Consider the following 19,224-nt stretch of genomic DNA (forward strand, 5'->3'; position numbering starts at 1 on the left):
CTGGGGCAGGAGAACCATGAGTCTGAGGGATCCTGTCTCAAATGCAAACACACACACACACACACACACACACACACACACACACACACACCCATTCCCCCAACACACACCTAATCATACAAAGGTATCAGAAAAAGAAAACACCAACAAAACATTTCTAAACTTCCCTTGAACTAAAAAGCTTTCCCGGGATCGGTATTTGGGATATCAATATTCTACTTACAAGTAGTTTACTTTCATAATAATACTTAAGACACAATTTGCTCTCAGAGAGGAACATGCTTGACAAGTCAGTAGGACCTGTAGATAAAAGCTCAAGACACTGTTAAAAATGGCCGTCTGTGGAGGTGGGGCTTTAGCTAAATTGACAGCACGTTCTCTGTAGCGTGCATAAGACCTTGGGCTGATTCCCAGAATCCCATAAAATGAGCGAGGTGATATGAGCTGTAACCTAGTACTTGGAAGGTGGAGACAGGAACATCAGAAGTTCAAGGTCTTCTTTTAGCTGCAGGAGTCTGAGATCAACTAAGATCAGCGAGACCTCATGGGGGGAGGGGTTGGGGGAAAGATTCAGGGGAGGACATGAGAAGGAGGGTGGCAAAGTGGAGGAGCAGCTGGAGGTGGAAGGAGAGGAAGAGGAGGAGTTGCTCATATGTCATTAAGAAACGGAAGGGACTGGTAACTCTGTCGCAGCCAGATTAACCACGTGTTGCCCTTAAAAGTGAGACAAGCCTCCAATCTGACAACAGCCATTAAACCGGCTGCCTTCAGACGCACCAGAAGAAAGCATCAGATCTCATTACTGGTGGTTGTGAGCCACCATGTGGTTGCTGGGATTTGAACTCAGGACCTTCGGAAAAGCAGTCAGTACTCTTACAGTGTACTTACATATAATAATAAATAAGTCTTGGCTCGGAGAGAGCAGAGTTGACCAGAGCAAGCGGGGCTGATGTAGAGAGCAAGGGGGTTGGGGGATAGGGGAAAGGGGGGTGTCTTGGCGCCCAGGCCCCGCCCTTCATTCTTCTCCAGGACAAGGAAAGTCCTTCGGGTTAGCAATTTACTTTGGCCCAAGGATTCCACACAGAAGACTACAAATCCCAGTCAAGGAAATTGACGAGTTGCTTCAGTTCCATGGAATACCGAGGGCCTTTGGGCCCATGGGGCCTCCTTAACATTTACTTGTTGAGAAGGACAGTCTGACTCCATGACAGGCTTCAAGTTGGCAGTCTAGGAGACTAGGCCTAAGAACTGGGCAAGTCCAGGCACATGAGTTAAAAGAAAAAAACCCTCAGGCTTCAGGCAGCTAGTCAGAAACTAGAAGGTGCCCAGCCACCCAGCCACCCAGCCTAGAGCAAGGACAATGGGTCAACAAGTTTCCAGACCTCCCTGGTAACAGGTTCCAGCCCCTAACGCCCCGGTAATGGACTGTCCCTAGAGATGGAGTAAGATAAGGCCACCTACCCTGGACTTCCTCGGTGACAAGTTCCAGCTCCCACGCCCTGGTAATGGAATGCCCTTAGAGATGGAGTGAGATAGAGACATGTTTTAAATCGAGCCTGCAAGCTCGTTTGCTTGTCTCTCTCTCTTGGTAATGGGAGACCCCAGCATGCTGGACTTTTGCAGAATAAACACTCTTTACATTTACATACTGTTTGAGTCCGGGGTATGGTTCTTCAGTAAATCATGGACACTTACACTTGTTATTTCAGGCTAAGAGATGACCCTTTTTCAGGTGGTTCTTTGTCGCGTACCAATGAGATTAAGCATGACACCTAGTCACAGTAAAAAACAGAAAGCCTGTATAGTAATGGACATCAATGGGAGGTCACACATAAAGTCACCTCGCCACACTCGGAAGCACTCGGAAGCAGAATATTATGTAATAGTTTTTACATCTTCCCAATGGTATAGATTTCTTAATTTTTCTTAGGTAGAATAAAAAATATTAAGGTCAGGTTACATTTTAAGTAACCGAACTGGGTGGGTCAGAATTGCTAGTGTTTAAAAAATGTGGACAACAATCTTAATATAGCTATTTGTGACTAACCAGTGGGTGTGTGATACCCAGGGGAAAAACAATAAACTCACTCACTGTGTACTTGAAAACTCCGAGTTTATTTTTCTTTTCTTTTCAAGTTAGATTTCAAAACATTACTTTATAAAAAAAAAAAAAAAAAAACCCAAGACATTACAAAATTCTGCCTTTGAAGAAGGCCACTGGAAAACTAGGCATTTAAAGACTGTTAAGTGAAACAAGAAATTCAATAAATAAATCAGAAAAATGCAATCTATGCCTTCCTCTAAAATTCCTGTTTTTGAAATGAAATCTTTTTTAAAAAAGATTTATTTATTATTATAAATAAGTACACTGTAGCTGTCTTCAGATGCACCAGAAGAGGGCATCAGATCTCATTACAGATGGTTGTGAACCACCATGTGGTTGCTGGGATTTGAACTCAGGACCTCTAGAAGAGCAGTCAGTGCTCTTAACTGCTGAACCATCTCTCCAGCCTGAACTTTTTTTTTTGTTTTTGTTTTTTATTGTTCTGAAATTTTATGAAAATACAAGATACACTGCATAGATTTCTCAAGCAACCTTGTCATTGTATAAAAACTGATTCATAAACCCTGCTAGCGCAGGGGTACTTTAATCTGTTGGCCATCTCTATAGGCCACGCCCTCGTTACAGCTGCATCACATCGGCCCCTCTGAATCAATTGTTATAAAGATCTCATAGGAGAGACCACAGAGAGCTGGAGAAGCTCAAGCGCGTGGCTAAGGGGGATGACTCCGAGGCCCCCTCTAGTGAGGAGTGGATCTGCGGTCTGTGGTTAAAAGGAGCTGAGCTGGACCTGGAGCAGCAGGGCCAGGATCTCAGCGAAGGATCTAACGGGCCTGAGCATGGCAAACACAGCACCCACAGGTTTGCCTGCCACCCTTCTTCTCCCCTCTTGCTAAAACCGTTAGATTACATTCCTGAAGCTAGCCTTCAAGGTTTTATTTGTTCACTTCCTCCTCCTCAGGCTGATCACCAAGGTCCAGCTGTCAAAGTACTGATGTCCATGCCCAATCAAAACAAACCAGTTCATCCTAACACAGGATCCCCCTTTCCCCTTTATAAAGGACATTTGCCTATGGGCCATGGCCTGTCTCCTCTCTATCTAGAGGCAGTCTTTTTTTTTTTTTTTTTTTAAATTTATTTATTTATTATATGTAAGTACTCTACAACTGTCTTCAGACACTCCAGAAGAGGATGTCAATTATAGACCGTTATGAGTCACCATGTGGTTGCTGGGATTTGAACTCAGGACCATTGGAAGGGCAGTTGGTGCTCTTAACCACTGAGCCATCTCTCCAGCCCTAGAGACAGTCTTTTGTTCCTCTGGGCAAATATTCCCTTGCCCTTTTTCTCCTTCTCCCCTCTCCTTTTCCCTCCCCTCATCCTCCATCTCCTATCTTTGTCTTTTATTCCCTGCCCTTTGGCCCTAGGGGCAAATCAATCTTCTTTGTGCTGAGCACCACTTGGTTTTGTGTCCTGTGCTGAATCCAGTTCTTTCACAGTTCTGGAGCAGGGGACAGGAATGCCTTGAGTTCAAGACCAGCATGGACTATATAGTGAGTCTGAGTCCATCCTGGGCTAAATAGCGAGACCCTGTTTAAAGCCAACCAGTCAAGCAACCAACAAACACCGAACAAAAAAATACCTGCTTCTCCAAAATTCTCTTGTGCTATGTGTTTGCTAATCACACGTCTGTGTGGCCATATGGGATGTGTACTAATTACGGATTTTACAAGCATGCCTACTTCTGTGTACTTACGTAGGAGGGAGACTGGAGAACTCAGACAAATATACTTTTTTTTTTTTTTACAAAATTGTTCTTACTATTTTTTTTTTTGTAAAGATTTATTTATTTATTTATTCATTTTTAATGTATATGAGTACACATGTGGTTGTGAGCCATCATGTGGTTGCTGGGAATTTGAGTTCAGGACCTCTGCTTGCTCTGGTCATCCCCACAGGCTCTGGCCTAAAGATTGATTTATTATTATATCTTAAGTACACTGTGGCTGTCTTCAGAGACACCAGAAGAGGGCATCCGATCTCATTCAGGACCTTCGGAAGAGCAGTCAGTGCTCTTAACCCCTGAGCCATCTCTCCAGGTCCCCCCCCCCGTTTTTACTATTTTTAATAGCATGGGTGTGTGTATCTGCATGCAGGTACACACACTTGAGTGTCAGTTGTGAGCCACCAAGTGAGTGCTGGGAATTGAACCTGTGTCTTCTAGAAGAACTAACTCTTAACCACTGAGCCATCTCTCCAGCCCCAAGAGGCAAAAATCAACTCTTTCTATAGCTGATGTTGCTGTAGCTATAGCTATAGCTGTTGCTGTGGCTGTGGCTGTGGCTGTGGCTGTGGCTGTGGCTGTAGCTATAGCTGTTGCTGTGGCTGTAGCTATAGCTGTTGCTGTGGCTGTGGCTGTAGCTATAGCTGTTGCTGTGGCTGTAGCTATAGCTGTTGCTGTGGCTGTGGCTGTGGCTGTGGCTGTGGCTGTGGCTGTGGCTGTGGCTGTAGCTGTCTTACTTTCCTTGTTTGAGACAGGCATTACTGCAGCCTGACTGGCCTGGAATCTACTATGTATGTAACTCAGGCTCCTGAGTGCTGGGATTATAGACTTCCACTAGGCCCAGGATTTTTTTTTATGTGCATTGGTATTTTGCGTACATGTGAATATGTATGAAGGCGCCAGATCCCTTGGAACTAGAGTTGTAGACAGTCGTGAGCAGCTGGGAATTGAACCTAGGTCCTCAAACAGCTGGTGCTCTTGACCACTGAGCCATCTCTCCAGCCCCTCCCTGTGTTTCTTAATACAGCAGTCATTTGTGTGTCTGAGTGTGTGTCTACTAAACCTGATTAAAATGTATTTGTGGCACATTTCTACGATTGAGGATACAACGAACAGAATCAGGGGTCAACTATGTCCAGGGGATTTGGAGGCCATTCATTTATTCGGTGTGCGGAGAGAGCGAGTGCCCGTAACATTCTAGAGGCGCTCGCTCTGTTAGGCTTAGGTCCCAGTTCACACCGGTGAGTACCCAGGGCCGGCCCTGGACTGAGAGGGCTGACAGTGCAGCTCCTGACTGACTCACTTCCCGTGTGCCAAGACCATTACTGTCGGGGCAGTCTGCTCACACCGGCAGGCCACTTCATACGCCCCTATGAGGACTTTAGTCTGCGTGCAATACTGACACCTATCGCCTAGGATTCAGTTTTAACTATGTCCTTCTTTCCTTCCTTCCTTCCTTCCTTCCTTCCTTCCTTCCTTCCTTCCTTCCTTCCTTCCTTCCTTCCTTCCACCGGGGCTTCATTATCTAGCCCTAGCTGGCCTAAAATGTGTTATGTAGACCAGGCTTGTCTCATACTGTCAGAGAGTCACCTGCCTTTGCCTCCCAAGTGTTTAATTAAAAGCACATGCACTTAATTAAAGGCATTCATTTGTATCATTCGTTTAAATGGTGAAACAGCCATCACTCCATTCCAGGTCCTCTGACAGAGGGTCTAGAAGCTCTGGCATTTATGCTCATGGAAATTAAACTTAAGCCAGATTGGTTCACAATAGTCTTGTGCCTAATTGTGCAGATATGAATAGATGCATGCTCTCTGCCTCCTTTGGTGTCATCCTTACTACTAAACTATCTTGAGATTCCATTTCATCTTAGTCAGAAAGGCTACCATTAAGAAATCACACACACACACAAAAACCCAAACCAAACCAAACCAAACAAACAAACAAAAACAGAATAAAACAAAACCCCAAACCAACGAAACAAAACAAAATCAATAATAATAATAAAAAAACCTCTTTCCAAAAGCTGTGCATAGTGACCCATGTCTTTAATCTTAGCACTTGGGAGGCAGATGTAGGAAGATCTCTGTGAGTTCAAGGCTAGAATGGTCTATATAGTGAATTCCAGTCTATCCAGGACTACATAGAGACTGTGTCTCAAATACACACACACACACACACACACACACACGCACCCCTAAAAATAGACCTACCATATAGTATACTACTCCTGGGTGTTTACCAAAGAAACCTAAGATAGCAACCTCAAAGATCCATGTGCACAGACACATGTGCAGACATGTTTAAAGCTGCATTCCCCGGCTGCCAAGGAAAGAGGTCAGCCCCGGCACTGAACAGTGGCTGAGTGAATAGAGAAACTCAGTGTACTTGCACAATGGGTTTTTTTGTTCTGCCATATCTCAGAACAAAGTTATGCCATTTTCAGAAGAAAGATGAAACTGGAGATCATGTTAACTGAAACAAGACAGTTCAGAAAGATATAGATCACAGATTCTCTCTCCTGTGGAATCTGCTTTGGAAATGGATATCTTTAAACCTTGACCTTAGATGGGAAGAGAAAAGGAATCGGGCGCAAGGGTGGGTCGAGCAATACAGAGCAACAGGAATGCATACAAGCAAACCACAGGACACCCAGATTTGAAAATGTCATTATGAAATACATCATTTTGTGCTATGAATATACTAATAAAGGTTTTTTTGTTTTGTTTTTGTTTTTCGAGACAGGGTTTCTCTGTGTAGCCCTGGCTGTCCTGGAACTCACGTTGTAGACCAGGCTGACCTTGAACTCAGAAATCCGCCTGCCTCTGCCTCCTGAGTGCTGGGATTAAAGGCGTGCGCCACCACCGCCCGACCACTAATAAAGTTTTAAGAACCCGAGGCATTAGATTTTACTTCCTTTGAATCATTAGCACATGCCTGAAGTACACAGCATGCATTTGATGTATTTATTGACTAATTGAAACTCTACTTAAAGATGAACAGCAGCCTGGATGGAGCTGAGGAGGTGGCTCAGCAGCTAAGAGCACTTACTGCTCTTACAGAGGACCTGGGTTTGGTTCCTGGAGCCCACGTGTGGCAGATTATAAACCAGCTCCAGTTCCAGAGCACCCATAGCTTCCTCCTGGCCAGGCAGCAGGCACCCATGCAGGAGGACTGAGAACACTTCTCGTGTGGAGTCTTCCAGCTGACCATGATGCCTGTTTTAACACTGATGGCTCATGCAAACAATCATACATGCAAACATACGTACACATATCCCCCTAATGCTTAACTGAAACAAAGACCATTGATGCCAAAGAAGGGTTTCATCATACAGTTAAAACAATGCTCATGAAAATTATTTCAGTGATGAGTTATTCTGCTTAATGGAAGATTTAAAAAAAATAGATTTAAAGGAAGAGGAAAAGTCAACTTCCTGTCTGTAACTGACATCTCCTTAAGACAGTTATTAAAAAAAAAAAAAGTTTATTCAAACAAATAAACTTACCTCAAGTTTTCCAGTAGGTGTCACAATTTAAATATACTGATACCATTTCCCACAGAGTTGGGAGTTTTTTGAAAAATATTTTTCTACGACTCCAGACAACTGAATGAACCTGAGGAACACGTGAAAATAAATGATCAATGCTAATAACCAAAGTTTTTGAGGTTTTATGATTGTAGAGAGGGGATTATTTAATCAGTGTCTCAACTCATTCAAAAGGCTGGGGAGTTCCTTGAGCCACACCTACAAAATCTGTTTAAAATCTTAGGCTGCTTTGATTAAAAACACTTTTTGAAGAAAATTGGAGAAGAAAAAAAATCGAAAATATTTCAAATTCTGGGTCTTTATGGTCAAATGGTACATTTTTGAAAGACTGCATGTGAACACGTTAAACTTTGGAGGGGGAAAAGAAATGAAAAGAAAGGAAAGGAAAGAAAGAAAACAAAATAAAGGAAAAGGAAGAGAAGAGAAGAAAGGGAAAGAAAAGAAAAGGAAAAAGAAGGGAGCGGGGAGCGGACAGAGGAAGAGAAAGGCAGAAGCGGACTTGGTTTTTTATTCTGTGCAGAAGTACTTTTGCAAAAAGGTGGCCAATACCAGGTCGGTTCCTGGAGACACGGTCCCTTTACTACGGGAAATTAGGCTGGCTTGTAGCAGCGCCCTATTAAGGATTAAAGAACATTTCTTCCAACTGAAATGAGACTTTTAAATTTTCAAGACTCTGGACCTAAAAGAAAACCTGACAGGCCGCGGCAAGAAACAAAACAGCAACTCTACCAGGAGTGGGGTTCGAACCCACGCAGACATATGTCCATTGGATCTTAAGTCCAACGCCTTAACCACTCGGCCATCCTGGTGCAGACGCCTTTTCTTGCCTTTGTTGTTCCTACAAAGCTCACGCTAGCGTCCTCATTTCCCCGGTTACTCAAGGATGCTTCTGCGCGGGCCGCTCCCGGCTTTCCCGGCCCGGCTACAGAGACTCGGCGGCTGCCGCCGGGGTTTCGCGCCGCCGCAGCCGCTCGCTGTCGCCCCGAGCTCTCGGCGGCGGCGGCGGAACTGCAGGAGCAGAGAACGGGGCAGAGCTCGGGCGGGCGGGCGGGCGGGCGCCGGCTCTCCTTGCACACTCTAGGTGCGCGGGCGCGACAAACAAACTCCGCAGCTAACTTCTGGGCTCCGGAGCGGACGTGGGAAGGAGTCCCTCGGGCGGTGTGGGCAGGGGTCCGCAGGGCAACCATCAGCGTATTTCTTCTAAATCGAATGGCTTCCCGGGGCCCGGTACCTGTGCGCTGCTTTCCTCCCTCGCCAGTGTGGTAAGACATGCCGGAAGGAGGTTCGGGAGAAAGAGGAGGTTCCAGAGAAAGAGGAGGTTCCGGAGAAAGAGGAGGTTCCGGAGAAACCTGTGTGGTCAGGGCAGTGTGGCCCAATCCTCCAGCCCCTCCCTGGTTGGGTAGACACTGTCCCCTTTGCACAGCTTCAAATGCAGGGTCAAGACCTCCCGGGTTCCTGCCACCCCTATAGCTCCCCTAGAAGGCGACCCCTTGCTTTAACTTGTTTCCTGTTTTACCTCCCCTTTTTGTTGTTGGGACAAAACACCCACCAACAAAAGGCGATTTAGGGGACAGCGGTTTATTTGCATTACTTCGGCTGCCCCTCAAAACCTTGGCTCTACCCCAGGGTCCAGGCTGGGTGTTTCTGCAGCTGCATGCAGGGAGCTGGTGGCTGAGCCTTGCTCTGGCTGTCCCACCTTGTCCCCCTCCCCCAGCCCACCCCCCATGTTTGGTTTGTACAGGTCCGGGGGCTTCAGTCTTTGTGGACCTAGTTCAGCACTGTTTCACTCAGTGCCCCACTGTTTCAGACCTCCCGGTGGCTCCCTCAACCATTTTCTCGGTTTCACTGTCGTGATCCAACTGCTCTGCCATCTCTCACAGCTCCTGTGGCCCCCCAGGGAACACCTAGCTTTTGGTTCTCTTGAGTCCTGGTAATGTCTTAAGAAGGGCCTCTAAGGTGGCATCCAGACAGCTCCTGTCTACCGCCCAGTGGCGGGAACTCCAGTGAGCATGTACCTCAATAGCACCTTTAGGGCATCAAGGATAAGCACTCAGAGAAGTACACCGGAGAGCCTAGGTCCCCAGGCCTTGTCCTCTGTGCGGACACTCTGCTAGAATCTGGAGGCAGCCAGCCTGTGGAATATAACCACGTTACTTTACCAGGTGATCAGAGGCCTTGAGCTGCGCGAAATGGCTGCTAAATGCTAATGAGAACATGTGCTCTCTATCCCACAAGAATTGCTCTAAGCTCCCTACACACAACACAGTTTTATCTAGCTTGATTTTTTTTTTTTTGAGACAGGGTCTCACTATGTAGCTCTGGCTGTCCTGGAACTCTCTATATAGACCAGACTGTCCTTCAATTCAGAGACCTACCTGTCTCTGCCTTCCAAATGTCAGGATTAAAGGATTAGAATGAGCACCACTTCTCAGGGGCTCAGTTAATTTTCTTAATAACTGTAATGTAGGTATTCCTATCCTCATTTTGAATGAGGCCATAGAGATCTCTTGCAGACTTGCTCAACTAGAGGAAGCCCCCTGCCTGCACCACTGCTGTCGCCGCCCCCCTGACTGCACCGCTGCTGTTGCCTGTGCGTAGAGCTTCTCTACCAACCCAGCTTTGCACCCAAGGGCTCCTCTCAGAAATATTCTTTCTGGTGCTCTAGATTGCATTTCTGTTTTCTGGCCTCAGGGATGGGTCTGGAACACGAGTTAGGTTTTTTTTTTTTTTTTTTTTAATGTAAATACACTGTAGCTGTCTTCAGACACTCCAGAAGAGGGAGTCAGATCTTGTTACGGATGGTTGTGAGCCACCCTGTGGTTGCTGGGATTTGAACTCTGGACCTTCGGAAGAGCAGTCGGATGCTCTTAACCACTGAGCCATCTCACCAGCCCCACGAGTTAGTTTTTAATCAGAGTTGCAAGTAAACCTGGATTACTTGGATTACTGGATTACTTGGGAAGAGATGTCAATCATCGATGGAGCAGATCATAACAGTCATTCACACCCCATATAATGTTCTTCTGTGATATGAGGAGCCCATGGAGCTACCTGCAGTTATTTAGCCAGCAGCCTTCAACCCATCAGCTGCTGCTAATGACTGTGTTTAAGTCTTCAGATTCCAGTCCCAGATCCTCAAGTGACAACCCCTCATCCGCAGCCACTAAATCCTCTAAGTGCCCAGAGACCACAGAAAAGAAACCCTCCTGGCCTCACTATACATTAAAAAAAAAAAAAAAAAAAAAAAAAACAAACAGATGCATTTATTTACTATGTGTAGTGTTCTGCCTACATGCCAGAAGAAGGCAACAGATTGGTTATGAACCACTGTGTGGTTGCTGGGAATTGAACTCAGCATCTCCAGAAGAGCAGCTAGTACTTTTTACCTCCGAGCTGTCTCTCCAGCCCCTGTACATTTTTTTTTTTTAACTCTTGATTTTCAATATCTGTGGACATAATAAAATCACTGTTGTTTGGCAATGCTTAATTAAGTTTGTATGCTGAAGTGAAGCATTCCTGAGGCTGACAATCTCGGAGCATTGTGATGAAGCACTGAGAGTATTATATGATTATTATATACAGCAGCCCAGGGGACAGCACCACTCAGATGCAGAAAGCCAGAATCCATCATGGGAGATATGTCTTCCATCTTCACTGGGAATCTGGTTCTGGGGGAAGACGCTGCTTTCCATATTTACATCTCCAGTGAGAACAAAAGTCTTAGCCCTAGTAACTAGCTGCAAGGGAGTCCAGGAAGCAAAAGTTCTAGTGTTTGTTTTAGGATGGTGTCCTCAAGTGTGAGAAATTTTCCAAGCACAGGGAAAGGGTGTTCAAGTGAGGCTAACAGTCTCAAGGCATAAGAAATACTCACTTTAGTGTTTGAAGGAAACATGGAAACCCTTTCATAATGGCACTTGCTATAGCCAACAGTGTTAGCCCATACATTAACTAGATTTTATAATGTAATGACTGCCAGGTTTGGGCATGATTCTTAAAGAAAAGTTTCGTGATACATTATCTTCACTATACATATGTGTTTAGTTAAGCTATGATATGCTGTATAGATTGGTTTAAAATGTTTTTGCCCCTACCCAGGAGGTGGTGGCTTATGCCTTTAATTCCCACAATGGGGAGGCAAAGGCAGTTGGATCTCTGAGTTCAAGGGCAGTTTGGTCTACAGAGCTAGTTCTAGGACAGTCAGGGCTACACAAAGAAATCCTGTCTTGTAAATAAAAAATGCCCTTGAGTGCTTTTTGGGCAGTCTTACTCCATAGCCCAGGTTGGCCTCTTACCCTTAATCCTCCTGTCTCAGCCTCCCTATTGTTAGGATGAGAGGTGTACACTGGCATGTCCAGTCATGCCCAGTCTATGAATGTGCTGACCCCCCCCCCCTTCAATAGATAGGGCTTACTTCCTATCCCCTGTGAGCCTGAACTGGCTGCATGGACTCATTTCTAAATAATAGAATTAAGCAGATAGAAGTATGTACCCAGCTAATCATTGGTAGCTTGCTCTCAGATCATTCTCTGTGAAGGAAGCCAGCTGCTCTGTCATGAATAACTCTGTAGAGACTCCCATAGTGAGGACCTGAAGCTGCAAGCCCCCAGCTCCTACCTCCCACCTCTCACCTCCCACCTCCCACCTCCCACCCTCCACCCCAGAACTCAAGGTTTCCATGAGTGAGTTTGGATAGATTTCTCCAGCTCAGTACAACCTTCAGATGGCCATGGCTCTAGCCAAAACTTTGGCTGCAACTGGTAAGTGACCCTGAGTGGGAATCACCCAGCTAAGACCCTGTTCCCCAACCCCCAAGAACTGTGAAAGAAAGCCAGCATTTGTGATTGTATGTTTATGATTGCATTATTTCTTACATGGCTGTGGATCATCAATGCATTTCTCTAGCATTGATACACGTTCGTAGGCAGGCACTCTTTATCCACAGATAGATTTAGCAATGTTAATCATGGTGAGTCCCTAATATTCAACTTTCCTTTTTCATTTGTTTTCAAACTCATGAGTGAATTGACCACTTGTACTTTCTAACCTTTTTTTTTTCTCCCTTAAATTGGGGTGTCACTATGTAGGTCAGGCTAACCTGCAACTCTCTATGTAGAGCAGGCTGGCCTCTAATTTACAGAGCTTTTTCTGCTTCTTCCTCCCAAGCTTCCTAAATATGGCTTCTACTTTGCTAGCTATATCCATTGAAGCTTAGTCAGAGGGGCTGGAAAGATGGCTCAGTGGTACTAGCTGCTCTTCCAGAGGACATGGGTTCAATTCCCAGCACCTACATGGCAGCTCACAACTGTCTGTAACTCCAGTTCCAGGGAATTTGACACTTCCACATAAACATATTTGTGGGCAAAACACTGATGCACATAAAATAAATGTATTTTTTTAAATCATCAAGTATCATTTGAGGCAAATAAAGAATCCATGCTTGTAGCAACAACTTACCAGTTATTCTTATCAATGTCTTTGAAAATTATCTGATTTATGACTTTCTTTTATTCTTTAATTAAACAAACAAACAAACAAACAAACAAAACTTCGCAAATTCTTAGCACTTTGAATATGATATTCAAAGTAATGCAAATCTGGGTTCCTGGGCTATGGCTATTCAGATTTGGCTCCAGAATAAATTCCCTTATTTCCTTTGAAGTGAGGGCTGCGTTTTAGCAATGCCACATATAAGGTTACTGGGAACAAGGGACAAGAGGAAGGGAGAATTAAGGCTTTGTGGTGCCTGTGATTTCCTGTAGGTATATTGCATACAACAGTATTTCTATCAGGGTAGCAATGAAGTAATGGTCCCATAAGGGAGAATGAGGCTGGGATGCTGCAGATAAACCTCAGTTGGGTCCTTGATCTGCAGGAAATGGGGTTCTGGTTGAGCAAGGGTCGGCAAGAAATGAATGACAAATACAAACACAAGGGAGTGCTGTATCTGGATGCAATTTGCCAAATCGAGCACCAGTCTTATAATACAGACAAAAAAACAAGAAGGCTAGGCGAATACATTTGCCAAGGTACACTGGTTCTTAACACAAAACAAAGAAAATGTATACATAAAAAGATAGCAGGAACCAGGCCTTGTTTACAACTGAGAATAGGAACAACCCTTAATTAAGATCAGCTAAACACAGGAGCCAGGTGAATGCTCTGATGCAATGCTAGTCTACTGTTAAACCCACCCCCAGGGGTTCTTCAGTAAATACCTGATTATGCTATTCCTCTGGGCCCAGTGAAAAACCTGCAGTGACGTCAAGCAGACTTCACTGGAGTGGATGTAGCACTGGGAGTTTCTGATGGCCAAGGGCAGGGCAGCTGCTACCAAGCAACGTGTGATTCTTGCGTTTGTGGTATTCCCGGGGAGCAATGACCGATCCATCATATTTACCTGCAGCAATCAACATTAATAAAAATGATAAATGGATAAGTTACTGCTTTGTGTGTTTATCACACACACACACACCACACACACACACACTGTGTCTCAGTTTCTTGCTTTAAATTTATTTTTAAAATTGATGTTAAAATTAGCATACAAAGCCAAGTGAACTTCATTATATTTTTATATATAAGTGTCATTATATTTTGTGTGGCCTCTCATCCTTCTTCCCAATGGACCTTATGTTGTGACCCACAACTCTCCATTTCTGGCTCTCGTCCTTGCCCTGAATAGTTCCCCTTTCTGTTTAATGTTAGATGCATTTTACTGTCCTTTCTTCTTCTGTTTTCCTCCCCTAAACCTCTTCTTCTCTCTCATGATTCTTTTTCTACGCCCCCGTTGCCCACCCAAGAGAGAGAGAGATTTAAGTCTAGAGACGGCACATGAGAGAAAGAATGTGTATCTGTCTTCCTACGTTTGACTTATTTCATTTAACAGAATGTTCTCCTGTAAGCTGATTAACTTCTGTCAATTTGGACATGAGCTAGAGTGATCTGTGGAGACAGAGCATCATTTGAGAAAATTCCTCTATCAGATTGCCCTGTCGACAAATGTGTCTGGGGTTCTTGTTAAAAGATTGATGTGGGAGAGAGCTTAGCCTACTGTGGGTGGTGGTAGCTCCCCTGGCCATGAGAACAAGCCAGTAAGCAGGTTCCTCCATGGCTTCTGCTTCCACGCCTGCCTCCAGGTTCCTTCTTTGAGTTCCTGCTCTGACTTCACTCGGTGATTAATTGAGACCTATAAACCACACAAGCCGTTTCTTCACTACGTTGCTTCTGGCCAGTGTTATATCACAGCAATATGTTAGGCCCAAAACAGGCCCCCAAAATGGCAGTGCTTCTGACAGTGTCCTTAAGGAAGGACAGTCTGGGCTCAGCTCAGGACGGACCCTGACTGGGTAAACAGAAGAACTGGCAGCTGATAAATAAAAGTCTAAAATCAGCACACGTGGCATGTATAGTGTGGAATAGAGTTTATTTAGGGCATAAGAAGGGGAGCTGAGGAGGGAGTAGAGATAGAAAGGGAAAGAGAGAGAGAGAGAGAGAGAGAGAGAGAGAGAGAGAGAGAGAGAGAGAGAAAGAGAAATACTCGGGGAGACAGGGGTGTGTGTGTGTGTGTGTGGGGGGGTAATGGGAATGGAGAGAGAAGGGACAGAGAGGGTAAAAGTGAGGAGGGGCAAGCAGCCCCTTTAATACTGACTCCGGCATCCTAGCTGTTGCCAGGTAACTGTGGGGCAGAGCCTAGAAGGAATGGCTCACACATACTCTTTGCTCCTCTTCCTTGATAGTTCCTGAGTCTTGAGGACGGGAGGTATGACACAGCTGTGTCATTTGTGACTGAGTACTTCTTAGTCATTTATTCTCCATACTTTAGACCCAGACACTCAGTTGTGAGTTTCTGGATTAGGCACCAGCCACTGCACAAAGACACTTTTCTGATTGTGTCCGAGAACTACACCCAAGTGTGGTTGGAGGTATGTGGACACAGAAGACATCTTGCTACTGTGTCCATTGAGCAAAGTAACAGTTTCACACACCACCCCGTGTGGGGGCTGGGAACTAAACTCAGGTCCTCTATAAGAGTAGCAAGTGTGTTTAACTACTGAGTCATCTTTCCAGCCCCTGTTCTTTTGATTGTTTCTTTGTTTTTTATTTGCTTTTTTTTTTTTTTTTTGCTGTTGTTGTTTTGAGAGAAAGCCGAATGTAGCCCAAGTTGATCTTAAATTCTCGAATGTAGCCAAGGATGACCCTGAACTTCTGCCAGTTATCTTGTTTTGTTTTGTTTTGTTTTTAGAGCTGAGGACCGAACCCAGGGCCTTGAGATTGCTAGGCAAGCATTCTACCACTGAGCTAAATCCCCAACCCCAACCCTGAACTTCTGATCTACCTCTTAAGTGCTGGCCTGTATTACCATGTCCAGTTTTATGCTGGGGATTTGGGCCTTTGTGTATGTTAGGTAGGCAAGCAGTCCACCAAGTGAGCGCAGTTTGCAAGCAGAAGAAAACGCATGTGGCTCGGGTGCCAGTTGCCTTCTTATGCTGACATCATGAAAGGCATATTACCCGATGCTGGGACTGTGTGCTGGTTTCCTGTTATCCAAATTAAGGAAGGGTGGGGTCCTCCACGGTCAGTCTCTCTACTGGGGCTTAGAAACCGTCCTGAGAAAGCAACAAAGCCAGGCAATGAACCAACTCACTTAAAAAGAAGAAAGAACAGAGGCAGCATCCAGGACTACCGTGTCCACAAGGAGGCAAACTCATCCCATTATTGTCAAAGATATGTGATATATGGGATTTTACCAAAAACTGGGGGGGGGGGGGCAATAAATGTCCCTTCCTCTTCCTCTTTTCCTCTGTTGCCTTAATCTATCTGGTGATTTATTGCAAAAGGGAGTGTGTGTGTGTGTGTGTGTGTGTGTGTGTGTGTGGTTTAGTCCATGACAAATCCTGTCAGGCAAGCCCCACACCCTTCACACTTTGAGGCACATATAGCAGGAGTTGCTAATATAATACCCTGGCACTGCCCAGGCAGACCTGGGATCCACACCTTTTCCTTTGAGGTGTAAACCACAGTATTTACTCTGTACTTGGGCTTTGTGGCTTAAAGCTTTGAGAACAATGCATGTCTTTAACATTTTCTTTTCTTCCAAATAAAAGAAGGGTAAATAAGGAAACAATAGACTACATAGAATTAACAGCACCATTGTTCTTTGCTTGTTTCATCCATCAGAGAACCATTCAGTGAGGAGGTGATGGGCAGAAAGGCTTTGATACTGTAGCTGCTCGCAACCCTGGGAGGGCCTTTACACTTCTATTGCTTTAATTGCTTTATTTATAAAAAACAATACTTGGATGTGCCCCCCAACAAGGGGATGTCTGTTTTACTTTTAGCTTCCCTCTTTTAGGCTTTATCTCATCTTCTGGGGCAAACCTGGGAAGATCTAGTGTGTGTGTGTGTGTGTGTGTGTGTGTGTGTGGTTTAGTCCATGACAAATCCTGTCAGGCAAGCCCCACACCCTTCACACTGAGTTACATCTCTGTCTCCCAGCTATTTTTTTAAAAAAATATTTTCTGCCGCCTTTAAATCCCAGGTTGGCTTTAAACTCACAGTAATCCTCCTGCCTCCGCCTCTCAAGGGTTGGGTTTCTAGGTCTTGGCAGTGACACTCATCCTCTTATTTTAGTTTTATTTTAGACACTAACTCACTGATACCACTGGATTGTCTCAAAGGAATTAATTCCAAGTTGTTTTGCCTCCTATTCTCAAGGGTTCTTTACAGGCCACAAGTCCTGCATTTCATGTTCCCAGCTCGCGGAGAGCAAGAGGCACCCGTGAGTGCGGAGACTGTCATTTCCCATCCGAAGTGAGGACTTGTTGCATAACTCAAACATTAATAAAAATTGGTTGATGCAGGGAATCTGTTTAATGAGGTTTATAGAAAAGGGTTTTGTTTTTGTTGTTGTTGTTGTTTTTTTTTAAATTTCTCTAATGGTAGATTTAAATTTCTTCTCCTAAGTCCGTGTCCTGACACCTTACCACGAAGTGACATTTCTTGTTCGGCAGGCTTCTTTTTTTTTTTCCCCCATCAACAGATTGCAAAGTGTAGCTGAAGATTATGAAGAAACCATGTCGCTATGCCTATTTGAAGCTGCATTGCACGGGGCAAACCACAGGGCAAGGCAAAGAATGAACTAGTCAAACATTCCTGGGTTTGTCACGGTGGAGGCTAAATAACTCCCTTTCCTCTGGGGGGGAGGGGTGACATTCCCTGTATTGCCCTCCCCCTTCTGGCGATTTTCTGGTGGCTGCTTGAGAGACACCTGTCACCAAGATCTGTCTGTCTGTGCCTCAAACTCCAGCTGCATTCCTGGCATAGTAAGTGTAGGTCAGGATTCCCTGCATCTCCTCCCCTGCCAATGAGGAGTGGCCTGGGAGCTATTTAATTCACAGACAATGTGAACTGTAAATGAAGAAAATTTACAGTGTGTGTGTGTGTGTGTGTGTGTGTGTGTGTGTGTGCGCACGCGCACGTGCACACGTGCGGTTTGTGGATAGAATCTAAGGCCTGGAGAATTCTAAGCACGCACTATTGCCAATCTGTACTCTAGCCCCACCCCACCCCATCAAATTTTTTGAAAAGCTCTTCATATGGTTGGAATAAAAGAGAATTTCAAAAGAATCACTTCTGGATGAAGCAGTTCTGCCGCGTTTTCTCTATTTAACTTTTACTAAAATTATCTCTCCCAAGCTCTGTCTCACAGCAGGGCCTTCCTGGTGTGCTGGTCAGTGAGCAGGCCTCAGATTTCCACTTTCATTGTCTCTTCATTTTAAGTTAATTTATTCTTTGACAGCGCACGCGCACGCGCGCACCCCTCCCCTGTCACCCTCACAGCTACGCCCATACTCTTCATCCACACCTCAAGTCTCCATCGCATTTTCAGTCTTTTGTTTGTTTGTTTGTTTACTTTTGTTTTTTCCGTCACACACTGGGTTTAACTGGTCACACACCTGGCCGTGGAGCTTATTCACTGGAGCATCAGTATCTCACCTGTGGCTGGCTACATCACTGAACCCAGGGCCTTCCTCTGCAGAAAGCTTAACTGCCTCTATGACTCCCGGACAGAACTGAGCCCTTGGAGCCCCTCCCCCCACCAGTGACTGGATGTTGAAGAGCTCAGACCTCAGCGAGCTCTATGCAGGCAATCTCTGCGGGCAGCTTCAAGTTCATGAATGCCCTGGCATTTCATAGCCCTTCCCCGACCGTCTGGTTCTTAATTATTTCCCTCCCTTCTTCTGGGACATTCCCTGAACTTTGCAGGGGGATGGTACAGATGTCCCATTTAAGACTTGAGCACCCAACAGTCACTTACTAGTTCTTCAGAAACTTGACCAGCCCTGACTGGGTATTGACCACTACTCACTGCAAATAAAAGCATCTTTGATCGAGGCTGAGGCCAGCACTAGCCTACAGTTATAAACACAAGTATGTAGGAAGTAGCTTCACATGTCAATTCAGTAAAACAAAAGTGACAGTTTCACTTCTAGTGACCATGACCTCCCTCCCCATCGCGAGCCTTTGACCAAATCCACAGTGTCAGGCAGGAGCTCCCTCTTGTGGAGTGGACCTCGGAATCAGTCAGAAATCAGTTGGATGCCCCTGAAACAGTTGTGCCACTATGATATCACTGGGGACATACTGCCTGGCAAGTGGCATTGTAAGGTGCAAAGATGGGAAAGACCTCCGTTGATTTTTCTATCCCAACTGCCTGGATAGAAACTTTGGCACGATTAAAAACAATGAATTTATGAAATTCTTGGGCAAATGGATGTATTTGGAGGATATCATCCTTAGTGAGGTAACCCAATCACAAAAGAAGTCACT

General features: G+C 45.1%; 1 long non-coding RNA gene and 1 other non-coding gene across 2 annotated transcripts; both read right to left on the reverse strand.

Annotated features, from left to right (window-relative positions):
• Window positions 1-2,099: 2,099 nt before the first annotated feature.
• On the reverse strand, window positions 2,100-8,677 carry LOC110337844. The gene is made up of 3 exons (XR_002381276.1): window positions 8,125-8,677; window positions 7,354-7,462; window positions 2,100-2,511 (listed from the first exon to the last, which is right to left on the reverse strand). It is a non-coding gene; the product is annotated as an uncharacterized LOC110337844 (long non-coding RNA).
• Window positions 8,122-8,204, reverse strand: Trnal-uaa. The gene has a single exon. It is a non-coding gene; the product is annotated as a tRNA-Leu (tRNA).
• Window positions 8,678-19,224: the final 10,547 nt, after the last annotated feature.

Source organism: Mus pahari, chromosome 21 (assembly GCF_900095145.1).
Source record: "Mus pahari chromosome 21, PAHARI_EIJ_v1.1, whole genome shotgun sequence".
Classification (NCBI taxonomy): Eukaryota; Metazoa; Chordata; class Mammalia; order Rodentia; family Muridae; genus Mus; species Mus pahari.